The sequence below is a fragment of the Strix aluco genome, chromosome 2 (genome assembly GCF_031877795.1).
Source record: "Strix aluco isolate bStrAlu1 chromosome 2, bStrAlu1.hap1, whole genome shotgun sequence".
NCBI lineage: Eukaryota > Metazoa > Chordata > Aves > Strigiformes > Strigidae > Strix > Strix aluco.
In genome coordinates this window covers 24,409,851-24,423,621 of record NC_133932.1, presented here as the reverse complement: position 1 = coordinate 24,423,621, position 13,771 = coordinate 24,409,851, and positions in this window count along the sequence as shown.

The following is a 13,771-nucleotide window of genomic DNA, read 5'->3' as shown; positions in this document are numbered from 1 at the left end:
ATTACAAACATTTCTAACAATTGAAAAAGATGCCAGCAATACTAATGTTAAAAATTATGAAACTTCAGCTGTTTAGAGTAATGGAGATTGAATACTGAGTAGATGCATTGCTGACACCATGGAGTCACTTATATAGATGTATTTGTTTTGTTCTGGAAATAAAATAGATCTCATTGGATTTTGTTGGCTACATGGATGAATGCAAAATAGAATCCAATGATGGCAAATTGATTTCAAAAATATATTATTTTTACCAATAGCCAACCAATGCAGTCAGAGCTATGTTTATTTACAGTATATCATTTTGTAACTGTACCTTGGAATTAATAACATATTTAAGTGGCTTGAATCAGCCAGAGGCATCTGAGCCTGCAAAGCTATCCACAGGAACTCCTTCACAGCTGCAGCCCAGTGGGTTATAGTACATACATACTTATATGTACATACAGTATGCAAGGTAAAATTATACACCTTGATTACATTTGGAATATGATAAAATGATTGCAAGGATTGAAAAACAATAAAATAATTTACACTTTGAATTTACATTTTTAATACTAACATACTGGGGGAAAACAAGGCCCTTTAATTACTACTGACTAAAACAGGGCAAGGTACTGATACAAATTTCCTAGGAGTCTTTTGTGGTGCCCTATCCTTTACCTTCTTAAGGAGACATTTCTACCCAAGACCTCAGAAAAAGAAAAAATCATCTTACTTCCTTTTTTTTTTCCTTGCCATTTTTCCTTCCCATCACACACTTTAGTGGTGTGTTTGTCCGCTGCCTCTCGTTGTTCATTCCCACGCCAAACAAGCATGAGCAACCTCCAGTTTACACTGCTGCTCTTCTCTCCCTACAGGATTATCAGCAGAATTTGAGGTGCAAACATTTAAGAAACAATATATATGCCGGCTACTAGAGCTAAGAGGTAACTCCAGTAGCTCATAGCAGTAACTAAATTGTTTCTTTTGAAGGAATCAGCTAATACAAGCTGACAACAGGACAATTTTCACATTGTTCTTTAAATGTTCTGAGCACTATGGGAGAAAGGCTGGTGTAGAACAGAAAATAAATGGATGCCTGCAAATGTCATCTGTTCCAGAAGGCACTAAAAGGACAATGAGGACAAAGAAAATATGAAAAAAAATGTCTACATGTTTCTTCACCTGCAGTCACTGGAAGATATATGTGTTGGGTGAGGAGGGAGAAAGAACGCCAGGCCAGACAAGCTTTACTTGTCGGCATGGCTCCTTTTTTGTCTGCTGCTTCACGATAAACCACTTGGTTGTTCTACACTGAGGGCAAAGTATTCCCTCCCTTCTTTTATCTTGTACCCCTTTAGATTTACATCATGTTTGCTTAAAGTTTCCTGCAAAATACAGACTATGTTTGTTTAAACACACTGAGTGTTTTGCTGTAGACCACAATGCTGAAGAAAGGTTAGAAGTGTGCTCTTACTGGGGTCATTTGCTCTCTCTCACAGTGAGAATGTTCCCCTTCTCTGGACAAGAGCACAGAAGTCTATTATTTTACCATTATTAAAATAAAATTATCAAAACATCTTTAAGCCTATTATAGGATGGAAATTGAATTTTTTTTTTTTTTTTCAGTGTCTTTTTCCTCCTCTCCATTAGTGGTAAATATGCAATCATTTTTTATTTCTTTATTCAGGAATGTGGACAATTATCAAGATACATACATTAAAAATTTTGATTCAAAATGACAAAGCAATAGGGTATGCAAAAATGCAACCACAAAGGATTTGAGATTATTGCATGGCAACCACATCATCTCTTCTTTTTCAGATGCAAATTTCTATATGAAATGTAAAAATTGTCTGCAGCCAACAAGAAAAATAACAGAGCTATGTTTTGTCATCTCAATACACAGTTGAACATACTTATCCATCAGGGTTTTTACTACTGCATAAATAATGTATACATACTTGACAGTTCTGAATAGGTATGTTGATTTTGGCTTAAAAACAAATAATCCTGTTTATCCATGAAGAATACAGGTATAACTGGATGCTGAGAAGTTATTGTAAAAGGAATAAAGATGAGACTGGGTGCTAAGTGTTATAAAATTCAGACTGTACAAAATATTTTTGGATGTCTGAACTCTGATAAAATCAATTGACTTTAATGGTTGCAAGAATATGTTCACAAAGACCTGACTTATGGGATAAGGACATTATGCACTAGCAGTAGGCAATTTTCTTAGATAACTTGTAAACACACCAAAAATGAGCATTCCGTCCTTGATTTTTACCTAGCAGATTTTTCCTTTTGGTCATAAGTGGCTTCATACCAGAAAATAAAAAGGTTGAACATGGAATGTTGTATAACGTAAATAAATTTCACATTTGATAGCACAAAAAGGAGCAAAGATTCTATTTTACAAACATAAAGTTAGCTGTGAAGCTTATGAGCCTTATCTGACAGAAAGCAAAACAAAACAGTGGTTTTTTAATTCATAAGTACAGAACATATAAATAGCAGCAGACAGGATCATATTTTCCAGAAAGCAGAAAAAAACCCACTGAAAGTCTGTGGATTACAGTTCAGAGGTGAACTACTGCAGAGCTGCAGCATGCTCTAATGGTGTTTGGGCTGTAGCTGAAGAAGCTCTTTGAGGACAAGCAGTCCTTGTACTGAAGGAGAGGAATGACGAAAACTTGTGGTATGCTTGGACAAAGAAAGCGTGTGAAGGATGAAATTACCATTCAAAATGTTAAAATTAAAAAGTAGACAAACAGGATTTGCTTGCCTCTCTTCAAAATATATCAGAGAAAAGCAGGTATCGCTACTGACATTTTAGAAGTATGGAGAAATGTTAGGAAGAAGTTCATGACCACACTGTCTTTTCAATTATCTTTTTTTTTTTTTTTTACCTTTTGAAAGGGAAGGACAGACAAATTATTTTATATCTCTCATACTTCAGGTTACCACAAAGACCAAAAAGGATCCAAATCTGAAGGAAATGTGAAAGCATGGTGTCACTAAAGAGATACAATGTACAGTTTCCCAATCCATCCTTTTCCTGGAGATCTGTGCTACAGTGTGCTGTTCAAACATGCCAACAGGGTATTTTAATCTGGTTTAGCTCTTCTCATAGAAAATAACCAGAAAGATGCAGGAGGAATTCCTTAGACAGAAGATACTGAAAACTTCTAGCATCAAGTATGATTGATTTGAAACACATGATTTTATGTATTTTCAATTACCCTATAATGTAGCTTCAAAACAAGGGTATATCATGGCCTTCACATGCATGAGCTGTAAGCTTTCATAAACAGAACAAAATTCTCAGTATGCCTTCATTAGAGGTAGTTCAGTGAATTTGACAAAAACTTGGGAGACAGCTGATTTTTCTTATTTTTTAATGTTTAGCCTTTTTTACTATCTTGCATAGGTAAATAAAAAATTAAATTACTGCTGTAATTCTTATCGCAAGATGATCCTTGAATCATAATTTCTAACCAATGAAATGGAAAATTTATTAGAAAACTGATTAAACATCCCAATAACTCAATGAATTCAGACCCACAGTTAAACATTTTCACTGAAAAAATGCTGTATTAACATAGTAGTTTACCCCAAAGGATCTGGAAGAGTCTCATATTCCAGTGAAATACAGCAATGACTGAGAAGTATTTAACAGAATATCAACCTTTTTTAAATACACAGAAACAAACAAAAAAGAAGTAAAAATAGAACCTGAAAAATTGGATTAAACCATGAAAATATGGGCAGTGCTAAATAGAGTGGAAAAACGTACAATACATTTGTCAGAGCTATCAATAAATCTATAGTAATAAAAATGTTTTCTTTACCACCTTTCAGCTTTTTTATTAGATTATGCGTCTAGAGGACAATGCCCAGGGATTGATCAGAGATAGTATTAAAATTGGATAAGGAAGATTAGGGGCACCATGGAGAATCCACTGTGGATATCAAACAATGCAGTCTTTAGGCATTTTATGGAATTATTTTACGCATTCCCACTTCATCTGTAAATTTTGATAAGATTGTAACATATGAAGAGAGAATTTCAGATTCTGAAATAGGAAATGAGCCTACTTAAGGTTAAAGAAAAGGTCTTCCAGTAACTGCAAATTAGTGTAACTCCACCAAAGTGAGAATATGGAATGGATTTCACTGTTTATGAATCTCATCCTTATTAAACATAAAATGTTGTAAACTAAGTATTTTCTTCTAATAGCTTTGTATTTCTTTTATTTCTTTCCCCTGGAATTTCTCTCTGTATCTCTTTTAAACCTCTTTATTCTCCCATCATTTTCTTTGCCTCTCAGCATAGCTGGGATAATGCTCCTCCAGGCTATTCCCACTACTTCCATGCTTGTGATCTAATGTTCCACCATGATTTCTTGCATGCAATTTACTTGCAGTCTGCAAATGGTCCTCCATTTAAGAACAAGAAAGGCACAGCACAGCTTAGTTTCCAAAGCAAAACACATTCTGGCTCCCAACATGGCCAATGCCTTTCCTTCAGTTTGCCATAGCCAAGCATATTATTACTGTAAAAGTGAAGGCACCCTTCTTCTTCCCATCTCCTCCCTTTCCTCAGACAAATACCAAAATGATACAGACTTGCTCTTCATGAGCTCACTGTTATACTTTAGATTTCTGAAAATGTTTGCTTTGGGTTTTTTTGTCAGTCATACCACTACTGGTTATAATTTAACACAAATTTGTAAACAAACAAACAACCTCTCCAAAAACAACTGGAAAAAACCCAACACAGAAAAGCAACCAGGTAATTAAGTAGAACTTACGGGTGGAAAATAGTGGCTGTGCAATATTTGAAGAAATCATTAAGAACCACTTTCACAACCAGAAACTTTACTATCTAGAAGATGAAATTAGCTGTAAACCAAGTACAATAAAAATTGTATTTAACTGATATGTTTCTCGTTCCAGAGTTTAACAGGGGTCCTATCAACATAGAAGACTGTACTATACTATAACTTCCAGTTAAATGTTTCCGCACCATCCTGAGGCAGAAGTAACCTGTTTGATAAAGACCCCATCTTGTAAGATCTGAAAGAGAACCAATTATTTTATAGTTTTAAAAGCCTATGTAATCAACTAATTATTCAGAAGTCAAACACAGCACAAATACAAATGTGAAACAGTCAAGTAAACAGTCGGGGGGGGGGGGGGGGGGGGGGGGGAAACAACAAAAAAATCTGAGAGCTAATTATCCAAAGTGCTTGGTGACTATTTATGGTAACAGATACACCGTACGGAACGTCTGGACTCACTCTTAAAATACATTTGCTCTTAACTAAACAAAGGAGAGCCCAAAATCGTGGGACTGTAATAAAAATTTTTATAGCTCTACCAGTGAAAAATGTTAGCCTTGACAACAACCAGCTAATTTACTGTCTACAAGAGCAGTTCTACTTAGAATGTAAAAAATGCCATTTGTATTGAGTCTTCCCCATTTTTTGCTTCACAGATGCTGTTTCTTCATCTCGTTCTTATTTTCAAATGTTTTTGTCCTAAAAATACACTTCAAAAATTACTTTGTTGAAGTTGCAATTTGATAGGTTAAACACTAGATGGCAGAACAAGGCTGGAGCTGAGCATCTGAAAAAGGCTGCACCTAAGCTCGCCTGCATTTTACATGGAGCATTTCAAAGATACCAGTTGAACTATTTCACCTGTTTTTCCATGAAAGTTGTCACTAGTTACATAAAAATTATCTCCATACATTACAAGCTTTGCATACACACGCTGTTTTCCTTCTCTGAAAAGGAAAAGCCAGAGATGTCACTCCAGTGGCCTCCTGGCACTTGCCATCCGTGCCAGCTCTTGCCCAGCGGCCGCGCACGCAGGGTTCGGTGTCCCCAGGGCCAAGCCATAAGGTCACCTCCTGAAGCCAAACCATACTGACTTGAGAGGGCTGCGTGTTTAAGTTGAAAACGACCAAGGACTGAATGTAGACTTTAGGATTTAGGCTGAAGTACAGATCAAAGAAAGGGATTATCTTTCAGACTTGTTATGGAATATAACAATAAAACACGCAGAAACAATACTAGAACACTAACACTCAAATACAGAAATGGACAGATTAAAACGACCTCTTCTAAAATTTGAAATTGCTCTTTTAAGAAACAATAATAACTGATAATAATAAACAATAATAAAAAATATTAACTGAATTAAGAGTTTAACAGAAATTGAGAGATTAACAGATACACTGGCTCACCTGACCAGCTTCATGCATAAAAGAATACAATGGACAAATGCACCTAAACAAATTAACAAAAGCAAGGTGCAATTCAGTTGCATTGCCACTGAAAGCAAATAAGGTATTATTTTGCTCACAATCAGGCTCATAGACTCCTGTATCCCACCATGTCTTTGACGAATCCCACTGCAACACCTCAGTGGAGCAGCTCACATTTTGGGCAAGTGGAAAACAACGTGTGTTGGCAATCTGAGAAGTTATATACAGCTGAACTTGAGTGGTGCTGCATGTGATTTGCTGCTTGCAGCACTAATAAAATGTTTCAGATGGGATGGCAAATTTCACTGCGGCCGCGCTGCAACTCTGCCTTTAATTCTCGCATAGCAAGTATCATCTGAGGTAGCCAAAAGCTTTGCATAAGAGCAGCGATGCATCCTTACAGCCTAGATACATTGGGTAGCATCATGAAAAAACCAATGTGTGCAGACATTATCTCCTATCCTAAGCCTTGTCCTAGCCACATTATATTTCTTCATACACCTACAGTTATATTTTAGAAGCTTCAGTCTTTCTGGTTTTGGCTGAGCTCTCCTCTGCAGCCCTTTAGGAGGTCTCTGAACATACACTACATGAAAACAAAAGACAGAAATGTCACGAACTGAGGCAACAAATGGTCGGGAAGGGCTGCTGAGCTGCTGCTGCGGGGAAGGCAGAGCAGCTGCTCGGAGCTCTCCCACCTCACACAGAGCTGCTCCTGGCACTGCCGGGGAAGGCAGGCGCGTCCAGGCGGCAGCGGGACTCGCTCAAATGCATTTCAAAATCAAAGGGAATGGCTTGGGCAACAGCACAGCTTCCATTTGTAATCAAACGTGTAATTCACGTTGCAGTATTTCAGGTTTGTAGTATCATATATATAATACTTCAGGCTTCATGCTGAATGATAGGCTGGAGATTGCTGCTTTGGGAGGATGAAATTGTATTGTCTCCTAAGAATCATCATACAAGCATGTAAACTACTGATAAAAGATGGGCCAGAGGGGGAAGGGGAGGGAAAAGGAGAGGGGAAGAGAGAGAGAGGAAAAAGTCCCACTCCATATATGCTGATCTTTTGTTCCGGTTTTGCCTCATTCTTAAAATTGTACGTTTAACTCGAATTAAGCAGTAACTGCAGCCCAAATGGGTAGAAATAGTGAGAACATGGCTGGCCTGTCAACAACCCTGGCCCTTGGGCTGCTATCCCCCTTGCTCTGCAGCAGCAATGCCGCCGCTCTTCCTTAGGTCTGTTGTTCCTGCAGTCCCTCCTGCCCCAGTTCCCCCTCTGCTGCCCCGACAGGAATAAACTCCAAAATGACCAGGAAAGGATCACAGTGAAAATCAGATGACTGTACCCCAAAACATTCATGGTTGTTTTCTGTTTTCTTCACAGATGCCTAGTCACTGCACAAGGGTAATTTCAGAAAAAAAAAAAAAAAGGGATGCCATAGTAAGCTAATATGAATTTGCTTTCATAATTGTTTACACCTGAGCTATGCAAGCCTTTACACCTAGGGTTTGATACTGCTCAGTTTAACTAGGCAGTGCAAGTTTACCCCTCATATCCTTTAAAAGCAGAACAAGGGGTAAATAGTGTTTTCTCACCCCAGTCATAAATATCAAAATGTCAAATTACAAATACGTAGTAGGAATTAATTTCTTCTGTCTTTCTCTGGGATTAATTAGCTGTATATCAACTGATATAAAACTAGTGTGGAAGTACTACAAGGGTGGGAGACCCTAAATCCTCATAATCAAGTAGGTTTTGGATAGGTCAATTTTTCTATCATTTTTCTGCTTTCCTATGCCTCATCTTATGTACAGACAACTTTACATATACACCCAGGAATCTTACGTCACTGCTCTCTTTCAACCCTTCCTCTACTAACAGAGCATTACACAAACACTGTGGTGAAGGTAATTTCACAGCATCTCACATTGTTCCCAACTGTTTGAGGAACCTTATGCTCTTTTTTACCCGATGAGAACAAACCTACTCATTTTTCACCTCAGACTCCAGCCTCTTTCAAGCAGTTGCCAAGTAGCCACTGTATCACGATTACCCAGCTGGCATTATAAAAACCCAAAACCAATGAATATATGTATTTGATAAAGAACAAGGCTACAAGTAGGTTTTCTGTTCGAGTCTGAGTACTACACAGATGAACCAAAATACGACTCTGACTACATATCACCAGAGCAAAAACTGCTTGATGCCCACAGTTTTTACTTACATATATACATCTGCTAAGTTCAAGAGCCTTCACACTTGACTGAACACAACATCCTCTTTCATATTCAGAAATATCAGCTCTCTAGCATGTTGATTGGATTAAAATCAGTAATACCTAAGAAGGGGTTACTCAAGGATAGGGGAACTATTCTCCAGCTGTAACACAAGAGCCACAGAGCAGCAAAAGTAGGTGGCAGCAGGTGGCATATTTATATCCCCTGGAGTACTTTTTCTCAAAAGCCAAAGAAGCTGTTGTACTTATGGACACAAAACAGAAGATGCAAAAAGTTTACATGATTTCAGAAAAGTTTAAACAAATTAATGGACAACCCCTGCCCCTGCTAAGGACCATTAGAGTGAAGTATACTACCCTGGGCTGGGAAATCACTTAGAGTCATTTCCCAGCTCCCACTAGGGAGGTGAGCTTTCCTTGGTCTTATATTGCCTATATATTTGCTGTTGGCAGTTTTGGATTTGAGGCACCAGGACAGACAGACCATTGATGGGCCCTGTGATAGCTTTCTCTACACTCTTGTTAAGCTTCAGTGTATTTTGATGAGTGACATGTTAAGTATAATTATGTCAATGATTTAAAGAAACACAAGTTTACATTTCTTGATTTTAAAGAAAAGATTTCATTAATAAAGTCTCTGCATTATGCTGTCCCTGGTTTAACCAGACAGTCTAGCAAAAGCACTAGCTTTTCCTGGCTTTTCTGCATTTTTCTGTGTATTTTCATTCAGACTGGGGCAAGTTCCTAAATAAATAGAATTACTGTTGAGCACAGTTAATTCTCTAACCATGGGTAAAAACATGTCATCTTCACTAATAGTGAGCATAAACAGAAACAGCTTTTAGTTTCATTAAACTAAATAAGACCTCTTGGACAGTAAAATATTATTTAAACTGATTAAACATAGCAGAATTAGTCACTGTATGAGTTAGTTCATATTATTATTTTGTGTTTCTGAACACAGAAAGAGTAACTTCAGCTGTAATTTACCACTGAAAGCTGATAGCCGTTTCTGACTTAGAAGACAGAAATTATGTTGCTAGTTACTTACAGGAGCTTTGCTGTTTTATTTCGAAAGGAAACACCTTGTCACCCCGGTAGTTACAGAAATTGCCTACAGCCTTCAGCTTTGTAAGAAATTTCAGGCCCAATTAAACTTCTGGAACAGTCTCTATAAATAAATGCAATAAAAATCCAAATCCCCTGGAAAACCTTGTATATTAGTCTCTGACAGGAGAATTCAAACGGACAGATTCTCCAGTGTTGCTCATGATAAACAGTGGCTTAAACCCACGAGCAATACTGGGACTGGGGCTGGTGCAGGCACACATCACCGAAACACAATGGGTAGCAAAAGCCAAAGCTCTGAAGACAGCAATACCCACTGCGTTTTGCTCAGGTAGGCATGTGAATAATAGTAGCTTACACTAACATGGTAGGTTGACATGCCTGGAGTACAGGGATATGGTCCTCTCTGCGATCCCTTCTTTGATGGACATAATTTCTTGCAGAGATCTAAAGAACATAGTGGAGACTTACTCATTTTATATCTTAACCACCCCAGCAAGGTTTGCAAAAGAATGCCTTTTAGAAACCATCTGCACACCTTAGGTTAGACAATTTTTATGTGAATTAGAAATTGCTATGAATGGCTTTATCACCAAAGTAAAGAGTACAGCATTTTTGTATCTATACAATGTTGGTAAAAGTTGGTGAAACGTGGGTTGTTGGCTAAAATCACCCAGTACAGACTAGTTTCAAGATTTTTGTAGGCTATGGAAAATATATAGACTTCCCACAAATACATATGCACTCAGTTTCAATAATGAAAATTCTAAATGTTACCTAACGCTACTTCTGGCTATATGTCTAAACACAAAGGGATATATTTTCATTTTAATGCACAGGGGAGCCATATACATAACCACTATTAACAGCAGTGGGCATGATAGAAAAAATATTCTGTGTACTAAGATTCTATTTTTTCTTTATTTGACATATTGTATTTTATCAGCTGTCATACTACAATGAATCAACAAATAAGCATGTCTAATGAGAAAATATGATGGTGAGTAACACATAATCACAAGTTCAGCCCTTACAAACACAAGAAAGGGTCACAGCTATTCTGATGTACTACCAATTCTCTTTCTTACCATCTAAGTTACAATGGTAGGTAGATTCATGAGCCATGGAGTCTTGGAAGAAAACCAGCTGACGGTGGAAAGCAATTTTAGAGAATCTGGACTACTTTAAAGAAAACTTTAAAGAAACTGTGGATTCACTAAAATTTCTCTCTCTTGGGTTCTGGGTGGATTTGGGATTCTAGGTGAAAAAAAAACATTTGAAGAGAGAAACAAAGTATGCACCTTTCAAAGACATGAGGAAGAATTATTACAGTGGAACCCAGGGGCATGTTCCCAGAGCTGGGCACTGGGACCCCCAGCTCCAGGTGGTGTTTAACCAGACTGCACACGCTTGTTCTGCTCCAAAGTCAGACCCACCACCTCCTCACTCAGTAGCATCTTATTGCTTCCACAGTTACACTAAAATTTAGTGGGAATATTCAAGTGGTAGTTGAACATAAATAACTGCATTGAGTCTGTCCCTAAGCAGGTAAAAGGAGGGAGATGGAAATCTAACACTGCCATTCTGCCAGTGCTGAGAACTTTGGTACTGACTGGTACCTCCCCAACTGTTTGCAAGAAATTGATGGCAGAAGCAAGAGTGGTGTGCAGACCTCTTGAGTCTCAGTCCAACATTTGTACTACCAGGCTAATGTTACTAACACATTGAAGGTACTCACAGCTTTGTTCTCCTGGGGAGGTCAGTGTACAGTGTCACTTCTTTCCCAAAGAATGCTTCAAAAAGCAGTCATCTCTCTCACTGACAGACATTTCTCTGCCAAACTGGTTTTTAATGGATCTCCACATATTCTGAGTTACTTATATTTTCTCTCCCTCACTAGAAAATAATCTTGTTTTTAGAAGCACATGCTGCTGTCCAACATAGGTAAGTCACAACTGAGGTAAGGGAAAAGAATATTTTCCTTGCCCTTCTCCAGGGAAGATTACAGCTGCTAGCCTAGTCTAATCACTGTCTTGGATTCTAAACAGCATGCTGCAGCCTTCAAGTAAAAGCCCTCGTAAAACAGCAAGGCATTCTGCTTTTATATTCTCTTACACATACGGGCTATCAACTAGGACGAATTCACTAAAGTTAACCTGGACTGATATAAAACCATGTAATAGAAAAGTAAAAAGCTCTAAATACTCTGGTACTGAACCAAATCCAAAGAATAAAAAACTACACGCACAAGATCACAAAAAAAGTTTCAGCAAAGAAGAAGATATTCTTTCATACACCACTAGGAAGCAGTATAACCATGTTTTTAACTATCTGGAAATAACTATTCAAGTCAGACTTCTGGAATATTTAGAGTGGACCCCAAGACAACAAAAAGAATTAAAAAAAATAAAGACAGAAAAAAGCCATTTCTGTCTGATGACTATATCAATTACTTGTGACATTGAATGCCCCTGCAGGAAAGTAAAACTGGAGAGAAATCTGAACATGATGGAAAAGCTTCGTGTAAGGCATTGTTCTCATGGTTAAAGGGGATAAACCTTTGCAAGCCTTCTTCCATCCTTCCTGCACATGATTACCAAGCATACAAGACAAAAAGCACACATGGCCCGCTACTTTATTATTTTGCACTATGCAAAGTGTTCAGTTAGTTTTTGAAAATTTCTGATGTCTCTCTAGAATGCTTTTATAAAGGTGTGAGTGGTGTGGTGCATTTATAAGAATGTGAAAAATATTACAATTTCATCATAAAATCTAATGGAACAAAGTTTACCAGACTGGATTTTGGGCTGAATTAGTGTTTAAGAGATGCAAATGCATGATAACTCTTGCTACATATATAATTTTTTGTGGTAGTGAGTTCCATGTCTGTGTCTTGAGCAAAAAAAGTAGGTGGTAAATATCTCATCTCTGTCTATAGGGTCAATGGATCCATACTCTTCCTGACCATTAAGCCCTGAACATGTCCTAATTATTTTAGTAGTAAAAGTGTCATATTCTTCACCGAGATTTCATTAAGAAGAAAAGTCTGAAGGCTTAGATTCTCTTGCGATTCAAATATCACAACAAGATTACTTATTGTGGTAATAGCACTTAACATTTACACCCCTCATTCATCAACTACTTCACAAACATCGGCTAATAAGGCAGACTGAGATGTGTTTATTTTCTTTGCCTTCTAGACTAGAAACCCAATCCAGGGAAGTGATTCATTAGTCAAATGCAATACGTGCCAAATCTGGTAATGTTACTTTCCCTAGCGTTTTTTGCTACCTGAAACCATCCTATTACACTTCTTGGTATATATCCTGTTTCAGGAGATAGATAAAGTGAATACAGTGATTTAATTTCTAAGATGCTTATTACTTTCCAGAGTATTAAATGTACCTATTTTACATCTTAACCTCCATATAAAAGGTTGGTTATTTCTGAGATATGAATGAAATGAAATTTAATATAAATGAAATCAACAATTTCATACATATTTCATCATTTCCATCATTTCAAATATGTTATTGGTTTTATATTGATACACATAATGTACTTTTCTTATATAACTACATATGTTTATCATCCTTACATCTCCTCCAGGCACAAAGTTTCAAAAATAGATGTTTTGTATATAACTGTGTTCATTTTAGTCCTGATTTACACTCTTGAAAGACCTGTATTCCAAGTTATACTATGAATACTTCTCAGCTCTTCTGAATCTTTCATATTTTTCTTTCTTGCACATCAAGACATTCTACTTGTCCTTTCTAATTTAATTTCGGTAGTTTTGAAGACTGCTGACTAAGCCCTTGGCAAAACATCCTGTTGGTATTTATTCTAGCCTTAATGTAAAATGTCATTGAAATTCACATACACACAAAGGATCAGTATATACATCGCCTAAGAGAGTTTACATGACCTCCTAGACAGTAGGGTCATCCCTAGAAGGTAGATTAGGTTGAGCTGGGTAAACAGACTCACCCGCTCCCATTTCATGCCTGTCTCTGCTATCACACAAAATACATATTGCCAGATTAGTAGCGTTAATACACTTTTTATTATGGAAATGATTGCAGGAAAATAGACATTCTTATGCAAGCATAAAAACTTTAATATTGGGTAGGTCAATGCCGAAGATTCCCTAAGTCAACCTGTTAACTGAGGGAAGAGCTAGAAACACAATAGGCCAAACATA